The following is a 27560-nucleotide window of genomic DNA, read 5'->3' on the forward strand; positions in this document are numbered from 1 at the left end:
CATGGACCCCTTTTTATAAAAACCTAGTTCGGTAAGAAGGGTCCTAATCCATAAAAGTTCACTAACAGTATGGGCCATAGCTCTGTATTCTGCTTTGGCGCTAGATCTTGCAACCACATTTTGCTTCTTACTTTTCCATGTAACCAAGTTTCTCCCAACCAAAGTACAATATCCTGATGTAGATTTTCTATCATCAGGAGATCCAGCCCAATCTGCATATGAGAAGCCTTCTATGTTGGAGTGCCCATGTTTTTTATACAGCAATCCTCTTCCTAGAGCTCCTTTTAGATAACGTAATATTCTCCCTAAAGCCTGCCAGTGGGTAATTTGTGGTCTGTGCATGAATTGACTCACCACACTTACAGCATATGATATGTCTGGCCTAGTTACCGTGAGATAAATCAGTTTTCCCACGAGTCTTTGGTATTTGCCAATATCAATATCTTCTTCATTTGTGGCACATAATTTTACATTTGTATCCATAGGTGTGTCAACTGGTCTACAACCCTTCATTCATGTTTCTTCAAGGAGATCCAAGACATATTTCCTTTGAGACAATATTATCCCATGTTTGGATTGAAGAACTTCTATACCCAAAAAATATTTTAAGCATACCAAGGTCTTTAGTTTTGAATTCCTGACATATCATCTGTTTCACCTCTTGTATGCTCAAAGCATCATTGCCAGTTAAGATAATATCATCCACATATATGGCCAATAATATTTTCCCTTTGACCGTATCTTTATAATATACGGAATGATCAACTGAGCACCGATGAAAACCAAACCGTAGGAGTGTTTGACTAAATTTATCAAACCATGCCCGAGGGGACTGCATAAGCCCATACAAAGACTTTTTTAATCGGCATACTGACTCCCCCTCAACCACATAACTAGGTGGTTGAACCATATAAATTTCCTCACTGATATCACCATTTAAAAAAGTATTTTTAACATCCAACTGATAGACGGGCCATGAGGAGTTAGCAGCAATAGATAAGATGATGTGTACCGAATTCAATTTTGTAACAGGAGAGAAGGTCTCCTCATAATCTATCCCATAGCACTACGTATAGCCCTTAGCAACCAGTCGAGCTTTAAGATGAGCAACCGATCCATCCGGATTATGTTTCACCGAAAAAACCCATCGACAACCAACAGGTCTTTTACCTTTTGGGAGTGATGTTAAGTAACAGGTTTGGTTTTCGTATAAGGCGTGCATTTATTCATTCATAGCCGCCTTCCATCCTAGATGTCTCAAGGCCTCCTGATACGACTACGGAACGGAAGTAGAAGAAAGGGATGCAAGAAACTGAAAACACTTCGAAGACAAGCGATGGTGAGGCATAAAATTTGAGAGAGGATGCGAAGTAGTACAGGAGCGATGTTCTTTTCTTCAAGCAATAGGCCGAGTATCAAATTCAGGCCCATACATAAGAGGAGAAGGACTTACCTCGGGTGGATCCGACAACTCCACAGGTGAAGGTACGGTCGGTGTATTAGAGGATGGATCCACTTCAAGATTGAATGACACAAGTGGACAACGAGTAGAAGAAGGACAAGTCCATCCCGGAGGAGCATCATGGGAGGAGTAGAAGGGAGTATCCTCAAAGAATGTCACATCCCTAGAGATAAACATCCTCCGAAGGGTAGGATTGTAACAGACATAACCTTTCTGGGTGCGAGAGTATCCCAAAAAAATGCACTTCATAGACCGAGGATCAAGTTTATTTTTATGTGGAGATGTAACATGAACAAAACATGTACATCCAAACACTTTCAAAGGAAGAGAAAAAGAATCTTCACCATTAAATAACACGGAGTAAGGAGTTTTATGATGAAGGACTGATGAAGGTAACCTATTAATGAGAAAACATGCTGTAAGTATAGCATGAGGCCAATAGAAATAGGGTACCTTCATGGAGTAGAGGAGACCCCGAGCAACTTCAAGAAGATGATGATTCTTCCTTTCAGCAACACCATTTTGTTGAGGAGTATAGGCACATGATGTTTGATGAATAAGCCCATTACTCTCACAAAATGATTTGAAGTCATGAGACATGTATTCCTTAGCATTATCAAATCTAAGGGTTTGAATTTTCTTCCCATATTGTGTCAAGACCATAGCATGAAAATTTTTAAACAAAGGAAGAATTTCGGAATGCTCTTTAAATAGATATAACCAAGTTAGTCGAGTAAAATCATCAACAAAAATGACAAAATATTTAACTTGGGAAATATTTGAGACACATAAAGGGCCCCATACATCAGAATGTATTAGCTCAAATGGAGCGGTACTTGTAGTTGTAAGACGAAGAGAATATGTACTCTTGACATATTTACTTAATTGACAAACCTCACAACTGATATTAGAAAGTCCATTTAAAGATGGAACCAAAGAACGAAGTGAAGGGGTAGACGGATGACCAAGTCGGTTGTGCCAAAGTTGGGCCTCAGATGTAGTGGACGATAATGCAGCTAATGGTGGAAGAGTGGAGTAGTACAAACTCCTCTTTTCGTGGCCGCCACCAATTACCCGTTTCATAGTGAGATCCTGAAAGACACAAGAAGACGGTGAGAAGGTGATAGAGCAATTCAATTGTTTGGTCAATTGGCTAACCGAGAGCAAATTTAAAGGAAATTGAGGAACAAACAAAACATCTTGAAGGGGAATAGATGAAGTAAGAGAGGAGGAACCTTTGCCAAGGACCTTGGTTTGGGTACCATCAGCAATAGTAATGAATTTATGAGGATAACAAGGAGATAAGGACTGCAACAAGTATTTGTTACCTGATAGATGTTCGGAGGCCCCGGAGTCGATGATCCAAGAGGAAGAGGAAGAGGAAGATGAGGAAGAAAGCATACCTGAGGCAATAGCAGTGACAACAGTAGATGATGAGGGAATAGATGATTCCATGAAGGACTTCATTTTCTGAAATACAGCATAGTCCTCAACCGTAAGAGTCACATTTCCGGATGATGATTCAGCCTTATCTTCATTTTTCTCAACGTTAACTGAGTCTGGGTTAGCTGTGGCCCAATCAGGCTTGCCATGAAGTTTCCAGCATGATGCCACAAGGTGGTTCTGACGGCCACAATAAGTGCAAAGTTGAGGCTCAGTACGGAAAGAATTCTGACCCATTCTACCACCTCTATTTTCAGCCCCTCTCATAGTTCGGACCCCTCTCATATTTCTGGCCCGTCCTCCAAATGAGGAAGATGTTCCCCGATTGCCAGAGAACATCACCGATGGAGCATCAATAGGAGAAGGAGGGGATGGATCCGGTATCCTAAGTAATGTAGCACTAATATCATCAAATGATGGAAGAGCAGAAGAACTTAGAAGTTGAGTTTTGGCCACCTCAAGGTATGGTTTAATATTCGATAAGGAAATGGCTGCTGCCAAAGCTTCTCTTTGTCGTTCTTGAACGGCAATATCAGTGGAATATGGCTTGAGCTAGTTTCCATTCTTGAAGAAGACCGCAAAACCGTGCCAAAAATTCATGAATATTATCTCCATGTTTCGTATGCAGCATGTTTTGTAAGACATCATATATTTTTTGTAATGCAGCAATGCTTGAGTAAAGCTTGACACAAGTGTCCCATATGTTCTTGGCGGTTTCCAAGTGGACCACATTATTGGCCACCTGCTCTTCCATGCTATTAATGAGCCAACTTATCACCATGTTATCATCCTTAACCCACTTGTCGTAGGACACATCTTCTTCATCAATCGGTGGAAAGTTAACAACGTGGCTCAAGAGGTCACGGGTAATAAGAACCCTCTGAACCGATTGTGACCAGCTCATGTAATTGGAGAGACCTCTAAGTGGAATTGTAGTAATAAGGAGTATATCACTCTTATTACTATTGTATCCAATCTCCATAATGAGGCAAGTAAAATATGGAGGTCAAGGGAAAAAGGCCTTCTTCAAAGAACAATTACTCTATGTAATTTGAAGAACCCGTAGACCAAATCAATCACCAACAAAAGAGAACAAGAACCAATTTCTTTCACATGGTCAAGCACCAAATTATCAACAAATTTGTGCCTTTAGAAAGTGATAATAACATCCAACCATCACTCAACTTCTCTTGTATTCATAAGAACAAAGAGAAGAAAGTAGATGCAACCGATTAGGCCTTAATCCAAACTCCAACACAAACTAGCAATAGACAAAAAATTAGAGAAGATTTAACGACAAACCAAGACACTTGGAAGAGATTTATCTTCAGCTCATGGGAGACTTCAACGTAAGAAAAAATTCAATTGTTGAAGTTAAAAAAAAATGGAACTACAAAGGGTAAATGGTTGTTGGCATTTCATCAAACATATAATGAGCAACCAACAACATAACACAAACCCATGACCAACTTTAAGTAGGAGAAGATACAACAACATGTGCTAGAATTCTACCTCAAATGAGATGGATCCAAATTACATAAAGGTAATTGAATTTCACCCATCAATCTTAATAAGATGCAAACAACAAATGATCTTGATCACTCTTGTAATTGATTTACAAGGAGTCAAGATTATAACATCAATTTAGTCATAGAAATAAATCTTTACAACATATAAAGATTTATCTTGATTACACATATGCCACTCCTTTGACGTGTGGGCTTCTTGTCTTGAGCTTGTGGGCTTGAACCCATCTTCCAACAAATTGTAATTAGATTCTACCTATTTTCTCTATTATAAATAGAGGTTCATTGTACTCAAATTATATCAACTTAGTGAAGTAGTTGTCTTTTCCAAAAATTCAACAACCAGCATATAGCTCTAATTGACTGATTCTATTCCACAACATGTGCCCTTACAAGTCTTCCATATTTAATCTAGCACTTACCAGGGATGTTGTTGGTTTTTCCACAATGTATACAAGGTTTATAACCATGTCCTCAATCTTGTCTTGTTCCTTTAATAAGTGTATTTTGTTGTTTTGTGTTAGGAAAAGTAGTAGTTAAATGAGATGATTCACCTTTCACAATTGATGAAGAAATGGCTGGTTCAGCCCTTACAACTTGAGACAAGGCATCTTCAAATACTAGATTCTCTTTTCTTGCAAGAATCTGAGCTCAAATCCTTTTAAATTCTGGTCCAAGACCATGAAGAAATCTAGTGACTCAAATATCCTCCCTTTGCCTTTCCAATTGTGCTCTTCTAAGATCAGCTGGTGATAATTCAGATTCTCTTGATATATACCTACCACTTTACTAGCATATTCCTTGAGACTTCTGCCCCCTCTGAATAGTAAACCACAGAGTGTATAGCTCATAGATACAAGACATATTATTTTATTTGGACATCCTTTTTTTTAAGGCATTCCATATATAATAGGTATTTTCCCAATAAACCACTTGATTAATTATATTTTGTTCCATGCTATTCATCAACCAAGACATAACTTATTAATTTCTTTTCTCCATGCAATTAAAGTCTTTTTCTTCTTACAACACCCAACACAAATATCTAGAGTTCCTGACTAAATAAGAAAATTTCTGCCATTTGGTTTGAGAGAAGTAATCGGCACACTCCCTTCTTTCTCACCGGACTTCTCATTACCTATTATAGGAGCAACTATTTCACCTCCTCTAGACATGATAGCAAATGCTCGAAGAACATAAAATCATCTCTCAATTCAAATAAGTTTCTGACTTATGTAAGCTAAGCAACTAGGCAGCAGTAATAAGTGAGTTCAGCTGCACCCAATTCACCTTCTACATATGAAGAACTCATGCATTAATCTAGAAAGTAAAACGCTGAACCAAATTGCCAAAAAAAAAAAAAATTATTTTGCATGGTCTATAAGATCATGTCAAAAGCTTCATGGGAGAACTACGAAATAAAAAAAAAACTGATACTTATCCAGCATAAAAAAGAGATACACTTGAACCCAATTCCCTACCATAGACGACTCCACATGCATGAGGAAAAAAAAAAAAATTCTGAGCCTCTAAGTTTGCCACTACATTCCAAATCTTAAACCAGTCTAGTTCTCAACTCCAGAATTACTCTCTAGGGTGCAAAAATCAAACCAAATAGAGAGTAGAGACTCTGGATTTCAAACAAAATACAAAAACCTCACATTTTATCAAAGTTTGGCAGTCGAAATCCATGAGGATTTCGATCTTGTGTCTAATTTCTGGACATGGGAAACATATTTAATAAACTCCAAACTCCATATATTGATATCCCTTGCTTTGATACCGTGAGATTAGAGAGGATAGTTTCCGAATTTAGTGATTTACGGGGGGGTTAGTCAACAAATTGGAAGTTTGATCTTCATCTTCATCTTATGCATCTACATGATCTTCATCTTCGAAATAGGTATTAGTGTGGACAAGTTCATCTTCGAAATCTTCGAAATAGGGTATTAGTGTGGACAAGTTCATCTTCATCTTCATCTTCGAAATTTAAAACTATTTATTTTATTAATTATAAAAATAATTTAATTAAACCAAGTGTTTGAGTTAACAATATTTTAATTACCACTATTAAATCACTAATACAATAGAGTAAATAAAAAAAATATGATTAATGAATAAAAAAGTATTATATTAATAACATAAGATAGATTTTTACATGGTATTACCATATTTTATCGTTCCACATGGAAGTCGATATGGCATCTCGAAATTGTGCAGCTCTTGTGGATTCTAATGCACTCTGCCTCCAAAAGCATGTTACTTGGCTACCCACATCCTCAAGACCATCGCAATCGTCGCTGTCTGTATACATTTTACATAAAATTGGATATGACCTCTACATAAAATTAGGCATAACCTATATATATATAATACATGTATAAGATTGGGCAAAACCTCTTCTTAAAATTGAGCATAATCTATGTATATAATACCTGTATAAAATTCGGCATGACCTCTACTTAAAATTGGGCATAATCAATATACATAATACCATAAACACTCCATAAAATTGTCTATACATTCCATAAACACTCCATGGAATTGTTTATATACACTCCATAAAATAGTCTAAACACTCCATACACTGCATAACATTATAAACAAACTCCATACAATAATCAAACACAACAAAATTAAATGAAATATCACTATCAATTTACAATCACCCAAATAAAAAATATAAATCCATTATAAATTTACAAACTATAATTGTTAGTTGTTCCTCGCCCATTTCCCTATGAACTGATCTCCAAATCTTCCCCTTGATTGATCTTTCACTTGTAGAGGATGCAACTCCTTCAATACTGCAATTGTTACATCATCCGCATTGCCCTGACTTGCAAGTAAGAACATCTAGAATAAATCCGTGATTATGGTAAAAAAAAAGGGCCAATTCTTTTCTAGTTTACTTTTAACAATTTAAAAATTCTGAATAGGGATATAAATATTGCCCTGATGAGACATTCTCAAGCAGGCCTCCGGACTCAAAAGTCTCCTACTCCAAAAAAATAAGATTGGAAAACAAAATCTTAGAACAATGGTTGAAATGGCATTAGTCAACAAGTTCTCAATAATATCAAAAGTAGGATATATCAATCACAAGTAGCTGTCTATAAGGCAAATCAAATACAACACTAAATTAATAAAAAAAATAGACTTTAGACTTACCTTATGAAATTTGAGAAAAATCAAAGCCGAATGGTTAAATCGAAACCACAAAAAAAAGAAAATACCATGTGGTGGATATGTATAACACCTGAATCTCCTCACCACATGACAAAAACATTCCATAGCACTTCAAAAATCCTCAACAACATTCTAAAACATTTCAAAATTAATTAAACTACTTTCACTACTGCATATACACTAAACAATGAGAAAACTTACACATCAAGTCCAAATTCACCGAACACCCCTGGTAGAGCCCCATATAACTTCACAGTCACTACGAACTGTACCTCGTCAGTGATGGGGGGTCGGGTTTCGTTGGCTAATGGACACCCGTGTAGGCGACTCAGCCTTGTTTGAATTGGACAAAAAACCCCTAATAAAACCTAAACCATAAACCATCAAACCCTATCACCTACTAAACTCTAAACCCTAAACACTAATTCCATAACACAGTACCCTAAACCTTAGAAGCCCAAAACCCTAAACCCTACACAATAATCCCAGACCCTAAACCCAAAAAATCCGAGAGCTTAAAAACACAAAACCCCCCAAAACCTTAAAAACCCTAACACCTACTAAACTCTAAACCCTAAACACTAATTCCATAACTTAATACATTAAAAACCCTAAACCCTAAACCCTACACCCTAATTCCAAACCCTAAACCCTACACCCTAATTCCAAACCCTAAACCCTACACCCTAATTCCAAACCCTAAACCCAAAAAACCTTATAGCTTAAAAACACAAAACTCCCAAAACCTTAAAAACCCTAAACCCCCTAAACCTTAAAAGCCCTAATCCCTAAAATACCCTAAATCCTTAACCATAAACCCTAAACCCTAATTACTAGACCCTTAAATACTGAGCAACAAACCCTAAAAATAATCCATACACGAATCAAGAATTTAGACTATAAACCGTAACCCTGAATCCCAAAATAATGCACAAATAACCCCCAATTACGCACTGAAAATAAATTTAAATCAAATAAAACACTAATTTGATGAAAAAAATTAGGGTTTAGGCATACCTTCTGAAATTTGAGGAAATTCGAAGCCGAAGGGTGAAATTGATGCCTAATCGAAGTAGATATTAAGCAATCGATGCCCAAATGTCCGAAATCGAAGAAAATTGAAATGGAAATGGGGAAATCGAACGAAATCGGAAGGTATTTTCGGGGGGAAAGGAGACTAGCCAGAGAGAGAAGGGAGTGGGAGGCTGAAAGGGGGAAGAGAGGGAGAAGACAGAGAAGAAAGGGAGGTCGGGAGGGAATAGAGAGAGAGAGAAGCGAGAGAGAGCGAGTCCAAGAAAAGAGAGGGAGTCACGGAGACAAGAGAGGGGGTGCGAGAGAGAGGGCGAGGCTGAGAGAAGACCGAGAGATGAGGCTGGAGGCGAGAGGGAACTGAGATGGTGGCCGGAGATGAAGGACGAGATCGATTTTGGCAGCAGCGACGTCCGGGGCGCAGGGAGACGAGAGAGGGAGTGCGGGAGAGAGGAAGAAAAAATGAGAAGTGACGACATGCGTTGGGGGGGTGAGAGGAGAGAGAGGGGGAAAACGGAGCGTCGCCCGTCCTTCAATTCAAAGAAGATCAAACAAGGCCTTCTTCCACATGATTGAAATTAAACCATGGAGATGAAGGACCCCTTCATCCCCTGCATCGAGATGAAGCTTCATCTGCGCTCCACTAACGACTTCAAGTGTTGAAGGGCGTTATGCGGTTGAAGATCATCTCGTCCTTCAAGTTGACTAACCCCCGCTAGGAATCAAGAATAGGAAAGTAAAAGAAAAAGGTTTTGGTAGATAGTTTTTAGAGAAATAGGAGTAGGAGAAAAGGAATTCGAGAAGGAGAAGTGAGAAGAGAAAAATTAGTACTCTCCTCACCCACGTTCCTTATGTGAAAGAAAAACGTTAATACATTGTTGACAAAGAATAAGTACATTGAAACTATAGTATGTGAAAAGTTTTTGTTCAAGTAAACATGGGAGGGGTGAATAAGTTTATTACAGTTTTCTCACAACTTTAAAATTTAACACAAACACATCCACTATACCAAGATTTTTATAGTGGTTCACGATCACTATTTCAAATTGCTACTTCACTCCCAAAGAACTCCTGCCCTAGAATTTAAAATTCCACTATGAAATGCCTAATAACACATCTAGTAAAGAGCCAAGCTTGTTCAAATTCATATCACTGGCCTAAAACACGCAAAGACATATAGTCAGCAACACTTGGTGCAACCACCTAGACTCAAAAAGGGATTCTTACAACTTTGTCAATTTGAGACCAGATTGAACTCAATGGAAGGGATACTTGCTTTTAAATGAAGTAAAATAATCTCTCAATTAGACATATATAACAATCATCACCAAAGGTTACACCTTTTTCCTCTGTGAAAACCAATATATCAAGAACTCTAGAATATATATAAAGTAAAAAAAAAACAAATGAAGTTGACTGAAAAAGTTTTGAGTTTGAAAATAATAGCTCAAATAATAAATATGAAAATTTTGTCTCTTGAAAAGTATTCAATAGATATGAAAGCAAATTCAAAAATACTTATCTCTTGAAACTAAAACCTTGAAAGATAATCTCTTTGGATTTAAAAATCAATGAACTATAGAAGAGGCTTGAAAAAACATGGGAAACTTGAAATTTCATATAGGCAGCTTAGTTGATCAGGCTAGATAGGTAGTTATAGGAGAAAATCCAAAATTGAAAAACTAGACATTATGAAAATTTAAGCATATTTCTAATCCTTGCCAAACTTTATTGAAGAATAATTCCAAGAATTATTAAAAATTATTCATAAATATCTATTTGAGCTATTGAATATATTGGTGTGTCACTTACATAATTTGGAGTCCTACAACTAAAATAACGGCCTCTAGAAGATCTTGAATATCTATATTGGAATCCTTTATGCTCCAATGGCTCTTTTGAGGGTCAATTCCTCTATCTAACTCAAATCCAATGCCTTTTATCTCCAATAGGGGTCAAATTCTTCTTGTCGGGATTGAATCCTCCTTGTCCACCATCTTCAATCTGGGTTGAATCCTCTTGACGTAGTTAACTCCTACACCCTAGTTTTTCTAAAGGGGTTGACTCCTTAATTAATTCAAAATTTACTGTATTTGAGGTTTGACTCATTCATTCTTACCTCCTACTGTATGGGCTCAACTCTTTTTCTCTCAACATGTGTCTTCAGGCTCAACTTTATGCTTTTGTGCTCGACTCCATATAGACGTGGTCAGCCCTTTATGCAAGCCCTCGACTCCATTCATTTCCAACTATTATCTATAACGATGTTTTAAATTCTTTTTTCTTGCCTTTAGAAGTTGTGCTTGACTTCTTTAGTGCATGTACTCAAGTCCTAAGCAAGGTACTCGAGCCCTATAGTCTTGTGACTGATTCTTTTTTGCTTCTTGAGATGGCAATTATTGAAATTCAAAATTTGGTTGGTCTTTTCTTGAATATGTATTCAACTCCTAGGATATGGAGTTGAATCCTTTTACAAGTTCAACTTAGAACCAACCTTTTTTTATTCATGAACTACTCAAGAATAAAATAATCAAAAGTCTATGTTTGTTATCATCAAAATCTAGGTGAATAGAGGAATCTTGAGCTTCTTCTTCCTCATTCTCCCCCCTCATTTGAAATAGTTATAAATTTATTGTCTACTTCTTAAGTTGTAAATAAGTCAAGTGGCTTCTCTCCCACTGGTTTTCTCTCTTTGGGTTGTCAATTATCTATTGTATCAATATTGTCTTATTTATTTGTCAATTTTCTCTTATTAATCTAATTGAGTTGTTTCTCTTCTTGTTAGGTGCCCTAAATAGAGCTAAAACGGTTTGCTTCTAGAGAATCTAGAGAATGTTAACCCCGTTGTAATCCTGTATGTGTGGTTGTTTTTAATTTTTTTATTATTATAAATTTAAATTTATACGTTATTTACTAGTGGAGTTCTATGGGTGTGGTTTGTATGCGATAGGAGCTCTTGGGCCAATGATAATCCATCACATGTTTTTTTATTTTTGTGATGTTATAATATTTCTAATGTGTTGAAGAATGTTGTTTCCTTTTTCTACCTTTATTCTTTTTTCTTCTTTTTTTTCTATATATTTCTCCTTCTTACTTCTTGTTTCTTTTTTTTATATTTATTTTTATTATCTCTTTCTTCTTATTTATTTATTTATTTCTTGTTTTTATCTTTTTTTCAAATTTCATTATTTTTATTTTTCTTCATTCTTTCTATTTTTCTCCCTTTTTCTTTTGTCTTTAGTTCTTTCTTTTTTCTTTCATTCATTCTTTTTCTTCTTCTTCTTCCTTCACTTCTCCTTTTTCTTTCTTATTTCTTTCTAACTTTCTTTTTTTATACTTTCTTATTTTTTTCATTCTTTCTTATTTTCCTTTATCCCCTTTGTTTTTTTTTGCATTTTTAATACTTTTATTGTTCTTTAATGATTTCTATTTTGTTGGATGATTGGCTAAACCCACACGACCAAGGAAGGTTCACATTTCCAAGTGTGTTAGAAGATGGGCTCAAGCCCACAAGACCAATGAAGGCCCACACGTCCAAGAGAGGTGACATTTGACAGCGGCTAGCCAATACTACCCAACAGACCGATCTGTTAGGTGCGAAAAGCTACCGCCTACAAAAGTGGACGGAACCACTCTGACACCCACCCCGCCCATTCTCTACCGCCTCTCATGGGATTCGAACATAGGACGTGGCGTGCCCAACTCTGATACCATGACAATGGCTAGCCAATACTACCCAATAGACCTATCTATTAGGTGCGGAAGGCTACCGCCTACAATAGTGGACAGAACCACTCTGAAAACATCATGGTACATAAGAAGATTTCTCATAAAGATAGCACAAGGATTTAATTAGTCAAGGAGGAACATGTCTACTTATATTTGTTATTATGTAAAGCGTGTAGCCCTAAGGTCATTATGGACATTGTAACATCCTCTCAAAAACTATAAATAAAGGCTCTTGGTTTGAGGTAGAGCATTCAATCTCTCACTAGCCTAAAAGCTCCCTCTCTCCCTTTCTCTCTTCTCTTCTCTTCTTCGTTTCTTCTCCTTTCCTTCTCTTACTTTGCTCTAGGTTCTAATCATGGAATCCTAAATTCAACATCTTTGTTTTTTCCTTTGTTTTTTCTCTCATTCTTTCTTCATTTTCTTCCTCTTTCCTTTTCCATTCTTTCTTATTTCATTATTTCTCTCTTTTTTTTCTTCTTCATTCTTTCTTTCTTTCTTCTTTTTTCTTCTCTTTTTCTTCTTATTTATTTCTCTTTTTTGTTTATTCTTCATTCCTTCTTTCTTCTTTTCTTTCTTTTTCTTTTGTATTTATTTACCTCTTCTTGTTTCTTCCCTTCTCCTTTGTTTCTTTCTTATTTCTTTCTTTCTTCTTTTTTCATTCTTTCTTATTTTTATCATTTTCTTTATTCTTTCTTCAATCATTATTAATTCACTCATTATTCATTCATCTTTCTCTTTTCTTTCTTTTTATTTCTTATTTCTTTCTTCTTTCTTCTTTCCCTTTATCCCTTTTGTTTTTGCTTGTGTTATTTTTTCTTTATTTCTCTTTATTTTTTCTCCTCCATTCATTGTTTCTTCTTTTTTTTCCCTTTTTTTCTTATTTCTTTCATTCTTTGTCTCTTCTTCTCTCTTCCCTTCTCCTTCTTTTAATTTCTTATTTCTTTCTTTCTATTTCTTTTTTTCTTCGTTCAATTTTTATTTCTTCTTATTTCTCTTCTTCTATTTCTTTCTCGTCCTTGTTCAGTATTGGAGTTAAGAACACCGACAAAATGGACAAGAATTGCATGAATGAGACAGTACAAAACATAATCTTCATTAGATTGGACGAGTTGTCCTTTATCATCTTGAAAAACTTTTTAGATGATTTTTTTAAATTTTTTTGTTGAGGAGAGAACATTGTCTCACCATCCTTTCAAGATTCCAGAGTTTGCAATCTCTAAATCAAGATTGTGTTGTTGTTTGCATATCTCTTCAGAATTGCAACATCCCATCATTTATTAAATCTGATATTCAGAAAGGCCATCTATGTTCGATTCATAGATACTTTGTCATCATAAGATTTCTAATCAAGATATAAATTTTCTTCATAAAGAAGGTCATAGGGTGTAGGCTTATGATAATAGGTCTTTTGTCAAGCATCCCATTGTCTTTGGGAATTTTTGTCATAATCCAACTTTTGTACTGCAGGTTCATGTACTATTTGTTGGAGAGACTCTTCAAGTTAGGTAACATCATAGTTGTCTTAAAACGTTTGACAACAGGTGGTGGTTTAATTGGAGGAATAATATCATTATTCTTGAATGAAATTAATGGAGGTGGTTCCTTAACAGATTGCATGGAAACTCTTTTCTCCTGAACAACTTCTTCAATACAGTTGAGTTGTTGACTTATGGTCTATAAGGTTAAATTGGTAAAATTATTTTATTTCTAAATCTGACAAAATGAATTAGGAGGAGATTTAGGCTGTATATATGCAACAAATTCAAGGGTAGTTCCTTTACTCAAGAACTAGACGATTCTAGTTTAAGAGGATTAGGAGGAGGATGTGTGGATTGAACTCTCTCCTGATTGAAGATGCCAAAATTTAATTGTTTCAAGAGTATTAATCTCTTGTTTTTCTTTCATCTTTAGATGAATTACTCTCTACCAATATTCAAATGACATGACTGTCTTTTCTTTTTGGAGATAGGTATAAAACTGAGAAGCAAGGTTCTTCCGTTCAGGATTGGCATGTCGCTGAAAGAACCATGTTTTTAAATCGAGCATTTTTTGGATGTTCAAATTCATTCATAATTGTTTTTTTATTGATTATAATTTCAGAGCTATTCTTTTTAAATGGTAAAATGAGCAATTTCTCTCAAAGTACAAGGGGTTTTTTCTTCCTCCTTCCTATGATAAATTCCATGTGGAATTTGAGGGAAAGTTTAATTCCTTCCACAGACATATCGTCTCAGGTAGTAGGATATGGTATGTTTGTCTTTGTTTTTCAAGATGTGGAACTGACATTAGAGTATAGAGAAATGGGTGGTAAAGATACTCGATATTGGGGGTGTGAATTGGTTATGGAATTAGAATTGCATTGCCATCCACCTATTCAATAATTTGGTCCATGCTAGTATTGACTAAAGGTCTTGATGGAATGGCTTGGAATAGGATCCAAGTGTCAGAAAATTTGATTTCCTCCCAAGAAATAATTTTGGGAGTGGCAACATTGGCACTTAGTAAATATGTTTCTATAATAACAATTTTATCAGATTTGGGAAGGATTCTAGTCTAAATTCTTTGTCTCTTAGAATTACTTGAAGGCAGGTATTCATGCCTAAACGAGGTAAAGGTTTGAATGCATCCTATGTTCATATATTTGTATTTATCATGATTAAGGTAATTTCTTAATTCTTCTAACTCTAATAATTTTAGAGTAGTATCTTGAGTATCAATATTAATAGTTTTTTTCATGGTTTTAAGTCCTATGGAAGATGTTAGGGTCAACGTACCCTTCTTATAAATTGAAGTGGGTTTGATGGACCAAATTGTCCAATCAATCAATTTTTGTTGTAAATTATATTATTTTTTTAACAAACTCATCTTTGCTAATATGAATGCTCTATAAGCAGTCTAGTAAGGAGTATATATGTAATTAGATTTATTAAAATTTCTTAAGTCACAAAGAATGAAAGGTTTTTCTTATACTTAACTAAATTTTATCATTCACGTCAATCAACTATTTACATGGCAATACTTGGCATTCACGCCTACTGAATCACTTCAGATTTTGTTAAAGGTGTACTTGGTACTACTTCATTGATTACAACAACAATATTGTCATCAGTATAAGCATTGTTGAATTTAGGATCCCTTTTCAAAGTTTCCAAGTAAGGGAAGAGAGAGATAAAGGAGAAAAGGGGAAGAAGGCTCTCGGGTAGAGAGAAGAAGAGAAGAGGAACAAGGTGTGCGCCAAGCAAAGAGAGAGAGAGATTTACTGAAGAGAAAATTGTAGAACTTGATTAATTCTGAATTATAACACCTCTATTTATAGTAGAGGAAGTGATAGAGTCCTTATACAATTAAACTTTAAATCTCCTAAGTACATTCCAACTCTAACTCTCTAAGATAAGTCTATCATGAAAAGATAACACAATCTAATATAGTTCTAATATAAGTTGAACAATAACTCTTCTTTAAGAACATGGACATAAGGGAGGAGTCTAGCTCGTGGCCTTATCCTTGTGGGTCCCACATGATCTTCCAACTCATATTGATAAGATTCTAGCTTGTGGTATCTTTGTGGGTCCCACTTGATCTTCAAGTCTTCTAATTCATTTAAGCTTGTGCTTCTTATCTTCTTAACTCGTACTAGCTTGGGTGAGGACTCTTCTTGGGATCCCACATCCTCATGGTGGGTCCCACTAGCTCGTGCACCATGGTGGGTCCCACATAGTAACAAGCATATCGTCGAGAAAGAATTATGGTTTGAGTCATGTGAAATTCTCTTTTATTGTTGTTTCCACCAAGTATTTAACCAGTTTGCTTTGATTTTCTATATCCATTTTTTTCTTAGCCCTCACCCTGTGGCCTATCATTACAACCTGATTAAAGACCTTTTTATCTCTGATTTTGGTGTTTAGCTACATTAGTGGAGAGGATTTATGAAAATTAGACTTATGGGGTTAAGTTTTGAAAGAATTCCTCTAGTTTCAGTTGATCTACTTTTGTCTGAATTTGTAGGTGGTTTGGTGTTTAATTGACTATATCACACACACACTCAAGGTCTTAGCTTTAGGATGAGCTAAACGTTGGATTTCTGAAAATTGGACTTATGGGGTTAAGTTTTGAGAGAATTCCTCTGGTTTCAGTTGATCTACTTTTGTCTGAATTTGCAGGTGGTTTGGTGTAGGTTGAAGAAAACGTTGAACTCTTGCTTGACAAATTGCTAAATTTTTTATTGATTTTCCTTCTGTCTCTAATGTTAAAGAGGTAAGATACTAGTGATGAAATCTAAATTCAGATCATGGCTTGGCGAGTGATGATACGTCTCTACGGGGGTGTTTGTCTATAGTGTGGTATTTTATTTTATTTTCTTTTTGTTTGAGGACAAACAAAGTTTTAAGTTTGGGGGTGTTTGATGACTTGCATAATTTAGTATATTTTATCACTTCTTAATTTTAAACTTTAGTCTAATTTTATTTATTTTTATCAGTTTTAGGTTTCACTGTTGTCATATAATTTTATTTCAGTTTTGAAGAAAAGAATGGTCTAGATTTCACCGGTGCTATTTAAGAGTCAAGATCAAGTTGAATTTTGAAAAGATTAATTGGGACTTGGAGAGATTCACGTGGGTAGTTTGGACTTATGAGAGTTTCAAGCCTTGAGGCCTCTTCTTTTGACTTGGTTTTTGGCAAGCACAAGGAGAAAAAAGGGGATTCAAGGGAGTTGAGAAAAAAGGGGGGAGAGAGTTTTATTCGGAAGAGGAGGAAAAAGAAGCAAAAAATAGAGAAAGGAGGAGAAGAAAAGTTCATTCGGTGGAGAGCTTTGAAAGATGCTGCGATACAGAGGAGAGAAGAGAGAGTTGTATTGGAGCTTTGAAGGACGTTGTTGCAAAGAGGAGGATTGATGGCAAGATTATTTTTGAGGATTATTTTTCTTCTATTCCGCTCATAAAACAAGATGGTGAATTCGTTTATGTTAAAATTTGCTTTTAGCATAAACTAAAATTTTTTTATTTTAGGAAAATGATGTAACCTAGTTAAGTAATTCTCTTCTATGTTTGTCTGATTTATTTTGGGCTTATTGCTTTTAATGGACTGGCCATTAATTATATGATTTTGACCTTGTGATTTGCTATCGAAAGAGGGAATTATAGGATAGATCTTGGATATTTCGGCATAGGTAAATATAGAGATTTAAAGACTTGTATGAACCTATGTAGTATTAAAATTGTTGATCTCAATGCTTTCTTGTTTTATTAATTGGCATACTCTTGTGTAAAATGACGAGCAAAAATATTTCCAATTGACTATCGAAAGAGGCCTTTGGATGAGTTTGAGATTAGCTAACAAACAAAGAGAATTAAATTCAATTAATTAGATGAGTAAAGCATAGAGAGAGATTAGGTGAAATCAATTTTCTAAAAGTTTTGTTTTCCATTAATTTGATCTTCGAACAACAACCTTTTTTCCTTTAAGTATTTTCGTTGAATTGATTTTATTTTAATTCTCTCTATTTGTTAGATAATCTCAAACTCATCCAAAAGCCTCTTTCGATAGTCAATTGGAAATATTTGTGTTCATCATTTTACACAAGAGTATGCAAATTAATAAAACAAGAAAGCATTAAGATCAATGACTTTAATATGCCAAAATATCCAAGATTTATCCTATAATTCCCTCTTTCGATAACAAATCATAAGATGAAAATCATCTAATTAATGGCCAGTCAATTAGAAGCAATAAGCTCAGAATAAATCAGACAAACATAGAAGAGAATTACTTTAAATTTGAATAGAAAAACAAGCATAATTCGAAAGTAGGTTACATCAGTTTCCTATAATAAAGAAAATTTAGTTCATGCTAAAAACGAATTGTAACATAAATGAATTCACCATCATGTTTTCTGAGGGGAATAGATGAAAAAGAATCCTGAAAATAATCTTGCCGTCAGTCCTCTTTGCAGCAGCCGCATCCTTCAAAGCTCCCTAGAATAAAACTCTCACTTCTCTTCTCTCTTCTCTATTGCAGCCTTTTTCCTATTTTTAGCCTCTTTAGCCTCTTTTTCCTCCTCTTCCGAATAAAACTCTCTCCCCCCTTTTTTCTCAACTCCCTTGAATCCCCTTTTTTCACCTCGTGTTTCCCAAAAACCAAATCAAAAGAAGAGGCCTCAAGCCACGAAACTCTCATAAGTCCAAACTACCCACATGAATCTCTCCAAGTCCCAATTAATCTTTTCAAAATTCAACTTGATCTTGACTCTTAAATAGCACCGGTGAAATCTAGACCTTTCTTTTCTTCAAATCTGAAATAAAATTAAATGACAACAGTGAAAACTAAAACCAATAAAAATAAATTAAATTAGACTAAAGTTTAAAGTTAAGAAGTGATAAAATATATTAAATTATACAAGTAATCACCTACATCAACAACACGACATTAACCCCAATGCGACTTGGATGACGATCCATATGATAAAGAGAAGAAATAATCCTTTTTTTCCTAAATTTAACTCATTTTAATAGATTCTAATCACATCGTTCCTCCGTCAAGCTTGCTTATAGAAGCATTCAGACTTTGAGCCGTCATGGTCTGATACCATTTATACAATGGATTACTATAACTACTATGCAAATTTTAACCACTCAAGACCATACAACGCAACTATTATGCAAATTTTAACCACTCAAGACCATACAACGCAACTATTATGCAAATTTTAACCACTCAAGACCATACAACGCAACTACTATGAAAATTTCAACCACTCAAGACCATACGATGTAAGCTAAGAGAAAGAACTCATAATTTTATAAAGACAAAAGAACTTACAATCATACACAGGTAACCATGGAGCCAACCTAAAACAACTTCCAAGTGATGCCTTAAACACTAAAGGACTCCATATTTATAGCCATCAGAGCCTTACACACTAAGAAAAGTAATTTTTATGGATTTCACAAATTTTGAGATCCACCAAACATATTACAACATGTGCCCCAATAATTGAGCATTATCATTCAAAGTCATAATTGAGTTGCTTGCCATTGACTTCAAGATATGATTCCTCGATGAGGCATCCATTAAAGTCCTGTTCGACCAACGTCGGTCAGTTATCAAACTTTGCTTTGAGTCATTGTTGTATTGTTAGTTTATGTAATGTTTCTAGGAATCTGCTTCTTTTTTTATAGCAACTTCGCTTTTGTTATGTTGTCCATAATTTGGGCAAGCCAACATTTGACTTTTTGTGTTTTTTGTACAGCCATGAGATCCAACATTAACATCCATGTCTAACGATCTAGACTGGGCAAAATATTCCATCATTTTGTAGAAATAATATTTCTTTTTAGTCTTATTCTCAACTTGTTTAATAATTACGTCCCAAGATCACCAATAGATGCATCTTTGTCTTCAGGCTATGAGTCAAGGGCAAAGGTGTTTTCCTCTTCGTGATTTTCATTATCACCTTCACCATCACTGTCTTCTTTGGAAGAGTCATGGGTAGAGATCGAAATATTATTGTGGTTATCATCTTTATCATATTTATTATATTTAGATAAGAAAGTCACCTTAATTGCATCTAGGGTTTTGATGAGCAATTCATTATCAGAAATTAATGGAAACTTTCATTTGATTTGGGCTTTGATAATATCAAAGGCTGACATATTTTTTCTCTCCACAAATTTGGGAGTTTGATTTTCATATCGAAGAATAGTAAACTTAATTTCTGTAATTTTATTTTCTAAGGTGGGATACTTATTCCACCATCTCACATGAAAAGTACGTTGCAAGATTGGCAGCAGTAATTTATTAAAGGCAATTTTCAAATCACATTTTCAAATCCAAGGAATGGAAAATTCCAAAAAGAAAATGAATGTATCATACCCTTCACAATGGATTTCACATTCCGGATACTGGGATGAATGGCCCGCCATTGCCCATATAGTTCCTGAAGTGGTTTAGGAAGAATTGAAATGGGAGGCCCAAATTTAGCCCACCATTTGTATACCCATAGTGTAATGGGTATCTTTTCTTAGTTTCAACACTAGGGTGATAGACCAAGAATGTCGATGTGATGGGTTTTGATAAAAGAACATATTAGACCATGCATTGACATAGCACCAGTAATTATACCTTTTCTGATTGGGAGTAATTTCTTCATCAACAAGATTATGCTTTCCTCATACTAATGAAGATAAAATTTATCAACAGTGCATCAATTGTATGCAATTGGATTGTCCGATTTTTTAATATACAGTACACCCAAAAACCCGGGGTTCAAGATTTGGAAGATGGGGAATGAAAATTAGGGAGTGCAATTTCTGTTGAGGAGTTTGAAAGTCTATAACTCGAGAAGGTGTTCAATTGATAAAGTAGGTAGCAAATTTGACAGCTTCGCCCCAATAAAACTGAGGCATGTTCATGCCAAAGAGAGAGGCACGCACTACTTCCAAAAGTTGTCTATTCTTCCTCTATGCTAATCCATTTTGTTGGGGAGTATATGTGCATGAGATCTGATGACAAATTCCATAATTGTTTAGAAAATTACCAAGAGAAGCATCGACAAACTCAATACCATTGTCATATTGCAAAACACGAATCTGCTTCTGGTACTGAGTGTGTACCATTTGGTGATATTTCTGAAAAGCTAGACACACATCACTATTTTTTATAAGCAGGGATACCCAAGTCATTCTGGTGCATTCATAAATAAATGTCACAAAATACCGAGCTTGAGAAATAGAGGGAACCTTTGTGGGACCGCAAACATCAGAATGAATAACCTCAAAAGGTTCAGAACTCTTATTCAAACTCACTAAATAAGAGATATGGTGGCTCTTAGCCAGTTCACAAGTGTCACAATCAAAATCCAAATTATTCAAACCTGAAAGAGTTGTGGTCGCAATTTCTAAAGATAACCAAAGGAAAGATGACCGAGTCTTTGGTGCCATAACCATATAGTAGCTTGAGCATTGTCTTCACTACTAGCTTGATTTGCTTGACTGATTTTTGATCCCCCATTCTCTGTTAACTCCAAATAGTAGAGTTTGCCCCCATCTAACACTATAACCAAGAATCTTCGGGGTTAGAATATCTTGAAAGACACAAAAGGAGGGCCAGAAAGTTACAGTACAAGCAAGAGTTGAAGTAATCTGGCTAACAAACAACAAATTGTATTAAAGAGATGGAACAACAAGGACAATATCTAATGTAAAATTATTCAACAAGATAATTGATCCTTCCCCAGTAATAAGAGAGGTACTACCATTGGCAGTGGAAATAACGGATTGAGGAGAAGGTAGGACAAATTTTAACTGACTAGAATCCCTCGTCATGTGATCGGATGCACCTGTATCAATAATCCAAGTTCTATTCTTAGAGTATGTAGAGAATACTGATGCTTTACCGATAATACCTGGATGGGCAATATTCGCCGTAGGCAGTAGCTTTTCCCCAACTTTCTTGTTTTGGGGTTTTCTTGAGAAGTCCCACTACTATGGATAACCAATAATCTCGTAACAACACTATTACGAATGGTCTTTTTCCCTGCAATGAATGCATACCTAGTTGTTAGCTTTTCCAGAGATTCGACGATAGCTCCCCATTGTCTGTCTTTGGGTTGATTCAGATTTTGGGTCTGGTCCGGGAAGTAATCCTGTTCGATTCTGTAGTCAGGTTCGGTTTGGCAGTTAGGTTTGGTCCAATTCGGTCCAGTTCAGTTTGGTTCTGGTCTGGTCTGGTTTGGTTCTATTCCGGTTTGGGTCGGGTCCGATTCGGATCCGCTGGGTTGACCCGCAAAGAAAAAAGGAACAATAATTCCTATATTTTTTTAAAAAATTCACCTTTCTCTTTCAACGACGGCAATGGAGCGTTGGCTTCCTTCGGTGATAGTGGTGGTCGACAACGATTATGGGGGTTTTGGTACGGTCGTCGGTGATTTTCAGCGACGTGGTTTCAGCTAAGGGACTATTGGCAGTTGCAAAGAGAAAAAAAAAGAGACCGTCGGCTTCCTTCGGCAACAACAGTGATCGATAGCGATAGCGGGGCAGGTGGTACGGTCGTTGGTGATCGTTAGCGCTCGTCGGCGATGAGGTTTCAGCTATGGGACCATCAGCAGTCGCAGAGGGAAAAAAGAGTTTGTCGGCTTCCTTCAGCGACAATTGTTTTTGGCTACCTCCTTCGGCGACGTTGGCGACTACGGGAGCACTTAGCTTAGATCTTCGGCGATGGGAAGGAGAAGAGAATTCTCCCGCTCTGATACCATGTCAAACCAAATAACACAAGATTTCAAAGAATTTTTTCTTCTGATTCATTCTTCTCCCTATGGAGGCCATTTAATATATATTACATTCTATTTTAAGATCTAATTTAGGTCCACAAATCAACAGAAAAAATCACGGAAAATCACAATCTTACAACTTTGCACTCAGTTTTTTTTCCGCGTCTTCATCTATTTCTTCCGTCCTTCGTATTCTACTTGGCAAATTTTGTTCATGGCAGCTTTCTTTAGTTGGTTCCTTTATTTGGAAACTTTTTCGAATAGGATCCCATCTAGTTGATGTTTCCAAATGTCTCTAACCACAAACATGTAATGCAAGCACATTCAGGACTCCAATGTTCAGGTCAAAAGACTCTCAAGATATCAATTTTGTGTCATTGCAATTGTTTATACATTATCACCCTGTTGTTTAAATTTTTTAAAGTTTTCATCTTCACCGGGACTCTTCAATGCTGATTTAGTAATTTAGCATATCAAGCACCTTCCATTGTTCATCTCTTCCTTAGCTAGGTTGGTCTGGTCCATGTCCAAAGTGGAGTGCACGGTTTAGTAAGTGGTAGAAAGTCTCTGTCTTGGCCTTGTATGTGAATTCCTTGCTTTCAATCCTTTCTTTCATCTTCGATTTCTGAATATACACAAGATCATAAGATAAAATAGATAAGGAAATGCAGGAGCAACATACTCTCCATGTGCCAGCTGCTACTGCTTTCCTTACAAAGCTAGGCAGTAGCTAGGGGTGGCATTGAACCAAGGCGGGTCGCGAGTGGCTTGTGATCGACTCGGTTTTGGCTCGGTTCAACTCGATTTATCTGGATCTCGAACTGAGTTTGAGATCTAGATAAGGCTCATTTGAGCTAACGAGCCGAGCTCGATCTAACCATGGTTCGGTTCAAAAGCTGGCGAACCGGCTTGTTAACGGGCTCGAGAGTCAGGACTGGGACTGGGAGTTGGGGGGGCGAGTGCGAGAGCGAGAGTGGGAGAGGGGAGAGGGGGGAGGGGGGATTCTTCCTCCCCTTGTCACCACTGAACCCCTCCCTTCCACCGTTGTGGCCGCCTCTATCGCCATCGATTGTTGCTCACCGGCCGCTAGATCCCCTTCCCTCATATTTCTTCTTTATCCTTTGATTTCTTCACCTTTGTTTCCGTCGTCTCTTTTTCCATCGCAGCCACCTCCATCACAGCCATCATCTCCGATGACAGGTCCTCGCCGGCGCCGCTAGACAATTTTGTGTTTGACATTTTATTTGATTAAAAATTTATCGATAAGTATAGTAATATATTAGATTAATTATTAATTTTTATTTGTTTCCCTAGAAGAGACAGTAAGAGGTCCATTTAACTTTCCTAAGAAAATTTTAAAATATTTCTTGTAATTTTCTAGTAAGTCTCTAATAGTAATAGGATTTTATTTACAGGTTTTTTTTGGAAATATGTATCCTAGGAAAAACTAGTAGGAAAATCATTTCTAGTTTTCCTAGAATAAAAATTTTCAACCAAGGGCACTAAGGAGGCCATAGTAAATTTATGGCCAGATTCAAAAATTACAAGATAAGCTAGACAATATTTGGGGTAAAAAATATTAATATTGGTGGGTTCTAATCCATTATCGAGATTCAATCCCGATCCTCCACTATCATTCTTTTTTTAAAATGTATACATAATTTTATAGATAATTTATTTGACATATATTTTATGTAGAGTATTAAATGTCGGTTAACCTCGAACTCAGTTAAAATTATTAGGCTCGAGATCGATTACAATTTTAGGCTTGAGGCTAGGTCGGTTCAAGTTCGAGTTCAAAATATTTAAATCAAGCTTGGCTCGAACATAGGAAGGTTCAGACTCAGCTGGATTCGATGCCACCCTTATGCCCAATTTTAAGTTGAGGTCATGCCTAATTTTATATAGAGGTCATACCCAATTTTATGTAAAATGTATGCATATTTTTATATACAATTTATTTGACATGTATTTTTTGAAAAATTTTAAATGAATGTTGGACTCGAACTCGAGACATATAATTTTTGAAAAGTTTTAAATGAATGTTGAAGCTCGAGCTCGGCTTGAGGTTGTCTTGAACTTGATTAAAATTATTGGGCTCGAGCTCGATAACAATTTTAGACTCGAGGCTAGGCTCGGCTCAGCTCGGCTCGAGCTCAAGTTCGAAATATTTAAATCAAGCTCTATTTGAACATAAGCAGGTTCGAGCTCGGCTCAGCTCGATGCCACCCCTAGCAGTAGCCAACAATCACAAGCCTACCTTGGATTTTCAGGCATGGCCACGTGGCAATGAAGTATACCTCCTACTGCAGTGGACACCCTAGGATCACAAGCTGCAATGTCCGACTATTTGTGAGCTTCGAAAGTGAAGGGTCAAAGAAAGAGAAATGTGGTGTGCTATTGCAGGCAACAAAAAAATAAAACCTATACTCCTAAACATATATGTAACAATGCGAGTAAGGATCATTCCCACGAAGAGTGATTAGCCTAATTTTATGCTTCATGAACAAGGATGTGGGGGGGGGGGGGGGGGGGGGGGGGGGGGTGGGGGGGTGTTGAGTATAATGAGAACACTTTTAAGAAATAAACTAGTCGATTGAAATGAGTAATAAACTGGTAGGCCTCCTAGTGATTAAATGAGACAATCATGAAAAAAATTACCGAAGAACATTTAATACTCTAAACCTAAATTGAACGATGAAAAAAATCAGATCTCATAGTTTTATTGATTCATATGGCTTCAGTTTCCTTTGACCAAGTCTGAAAGTTTAGCCACTCAGGGCCATGAAGAAAATTGAAGGAAAAACTAGAGAAAGAGGAGGAAAATCTGGAGAAGGGAAAAAGAGAGGGGGGGGGGGGGGGGGGGGGGGGATACGGGGCTCCGAACCCGCCTTATGCCTCCTTCTCTTCTTAGTCCCTTAAGGTTTAGGGTTTTTCTCTTTTTATTCCCTACCCCACCCCCACCCCCCGTTTTTTCCCATTCCAGGACGTCACAGTGAACATGCCACGACTTCAAGCCAGATTTTTACCTATATGCAGCCAGTATCTCTCAAAATTGAAAACATAAAAGTTGTATAACGTTTTCCTATCGTTCCATATCAACTTGAATCGTCTCCGTCAGAGGTCAGATGAGAGAGTTATCCCCAGATTAAGAAGCAATGTTGAAGCTGTCCAGAATTGCCCAATTAACTTCGTTTTGCACTTAACGCCTCCATTTGAGTCCTAAATCAAAATATAAGAATAATGTGTATATTTAGGCACAAAATAATTATAAAAGCCTAAGTATTAAGGGAGAAAAATATGACATTTTGTATTCACATCAAAATGATGCTTTGCCCTCTCTCGCTGGAGCCCCTTGCAGTAGTGGCAAAATGATTTGCACCGCCACTAGATGTATATGTTGATGCCATTATTGAAGCCTTTACAAGAGTTCATTCCAGAGTTTGCCCGTGGAGGACTGCAGGGAATTTCAAAGTGGGAGAAAAGCCAGGTATAGTGTTTAATTTTTGGTAAATTTATGGTTGATTAGTCGCCTAGTTTGTGGTCAATATACTTGTCAACCATGAATGTTCAATAAAATTAGTCAATTCACTCTTTTCCTCCTCACATTATAGTGTGGTTCCAATCTCTTGTCATGAAGTCATTGCAAGTGTTAGTCTTCCTAAATTCTACTAGGTAACTCATAAGTCTAGTGTTTTTCTATCACCTTGCAATAATGCCTATAAACTCACTACTGAAAGAAGGAAGAGTGTGACTAAATATAGCTTGAGTTGAGTCAATTTGCTTTGTTCTTCCCTCTTAAGAATGAGTGAATTTGATGCTAGCCTAAAAAATGGGTAGACTCTTACCATTACCCTTTAAAATGAGTTGGTCCACTTTTGTGCTGAAGTAATGTCTCTTGACTTGTCTTAGATCTAGTTTTTTTTAGTATATGGAGTCTTGTCATTTGGGTATGGGTGATGATTTATTCTCTCTTCTAGTTGTATTAGTCCAAATTAGGTCACTTGGGTAACACGGTTCCATAGCTTGAGGGGCAATAATAGAGATTAAAATGGTGGTATTGGTAAGAGCTTAAACTAAAGTATTCAAAACTTCGAAGAGCAGTAGTGAAGTCTTTGACCAAAATCTAGTTTTATATTTCTAAAGGCGCCTAGTAAGGCAGAGAACAAAGAATAAAGAATTGGTGTCAATCACAATGAAGTGAGTCGATTGAAGACGAGGACATATTTTTTTGTAAAAGCAATAGTTACAAACTCCAACTTACAAGGAATATAAAAGAAGTCGTCTTGTGAAGTTTAAGCAGAGGTTCATGGATGAGAAAGTTATTCAAAGAAGGAAGTAGAAGACAACATGAAAGTGTGGAAGAAGAAGACATCGAGCAAGATTCCTTTCTACTTTCGGTTAGTTTTATGTCTTTTAAACTTATGTATCATAAATTTGATGTACTTAGGATTTGGCTAGTCTACTTTAAGTATAATTCTAAGTGTAATAGTTTTAAAAACTTTTTAAAAGACACCTATGTGTGTAGGGGTCGCATGGCTAGTAAATAAGGAAAACTTCCATAGAGATGGCATAGAGTAGAAATTATGCAAGCTGGTGTATGTCCTCTTATGTCTTTTTTTCTTTTGAAGCATGTAACCCTAAGGACATTGTAGTCATTGTAAACACCTTCACACAAATATAAATAAAGCTTCAAGGCATGGGGTAGAACATTTAAGCCTCTTCCTCTTGTCACAAATTCATCCTTACATCTCTCTCCCAACTGCTAGAGTTCCTCTCTTCTCTCCTTTCCTTGAGATCTTTTGTGTTTACGTGTTGGTCCTATAAATCAACATGGAATCATCATGGGCAAAGATATGAGATGTAAAAGGAAAAGAATATGGAGAAGAAGGGGAGTAAAAAGAAGAAGAAGAAGAAGA

The sequence above is a fragment of the Aristolochia californica genome, unplaced genomic scaffold (genome assembly GCF_029961685.1).
Source record: "Aristolochia californica isolate CCGP_79_NKW_82.1479 unplaced genomic scaffold, dmAriCali1.0.hap1 SCAF_2, whole genome shotgun sequence".
NCBI lineage: Eukaryota > Viridiplantae > Streptophyta > Magnoliopsida > Piperales > Aristolochiaceae > Aristolochia > Aristolochia californica.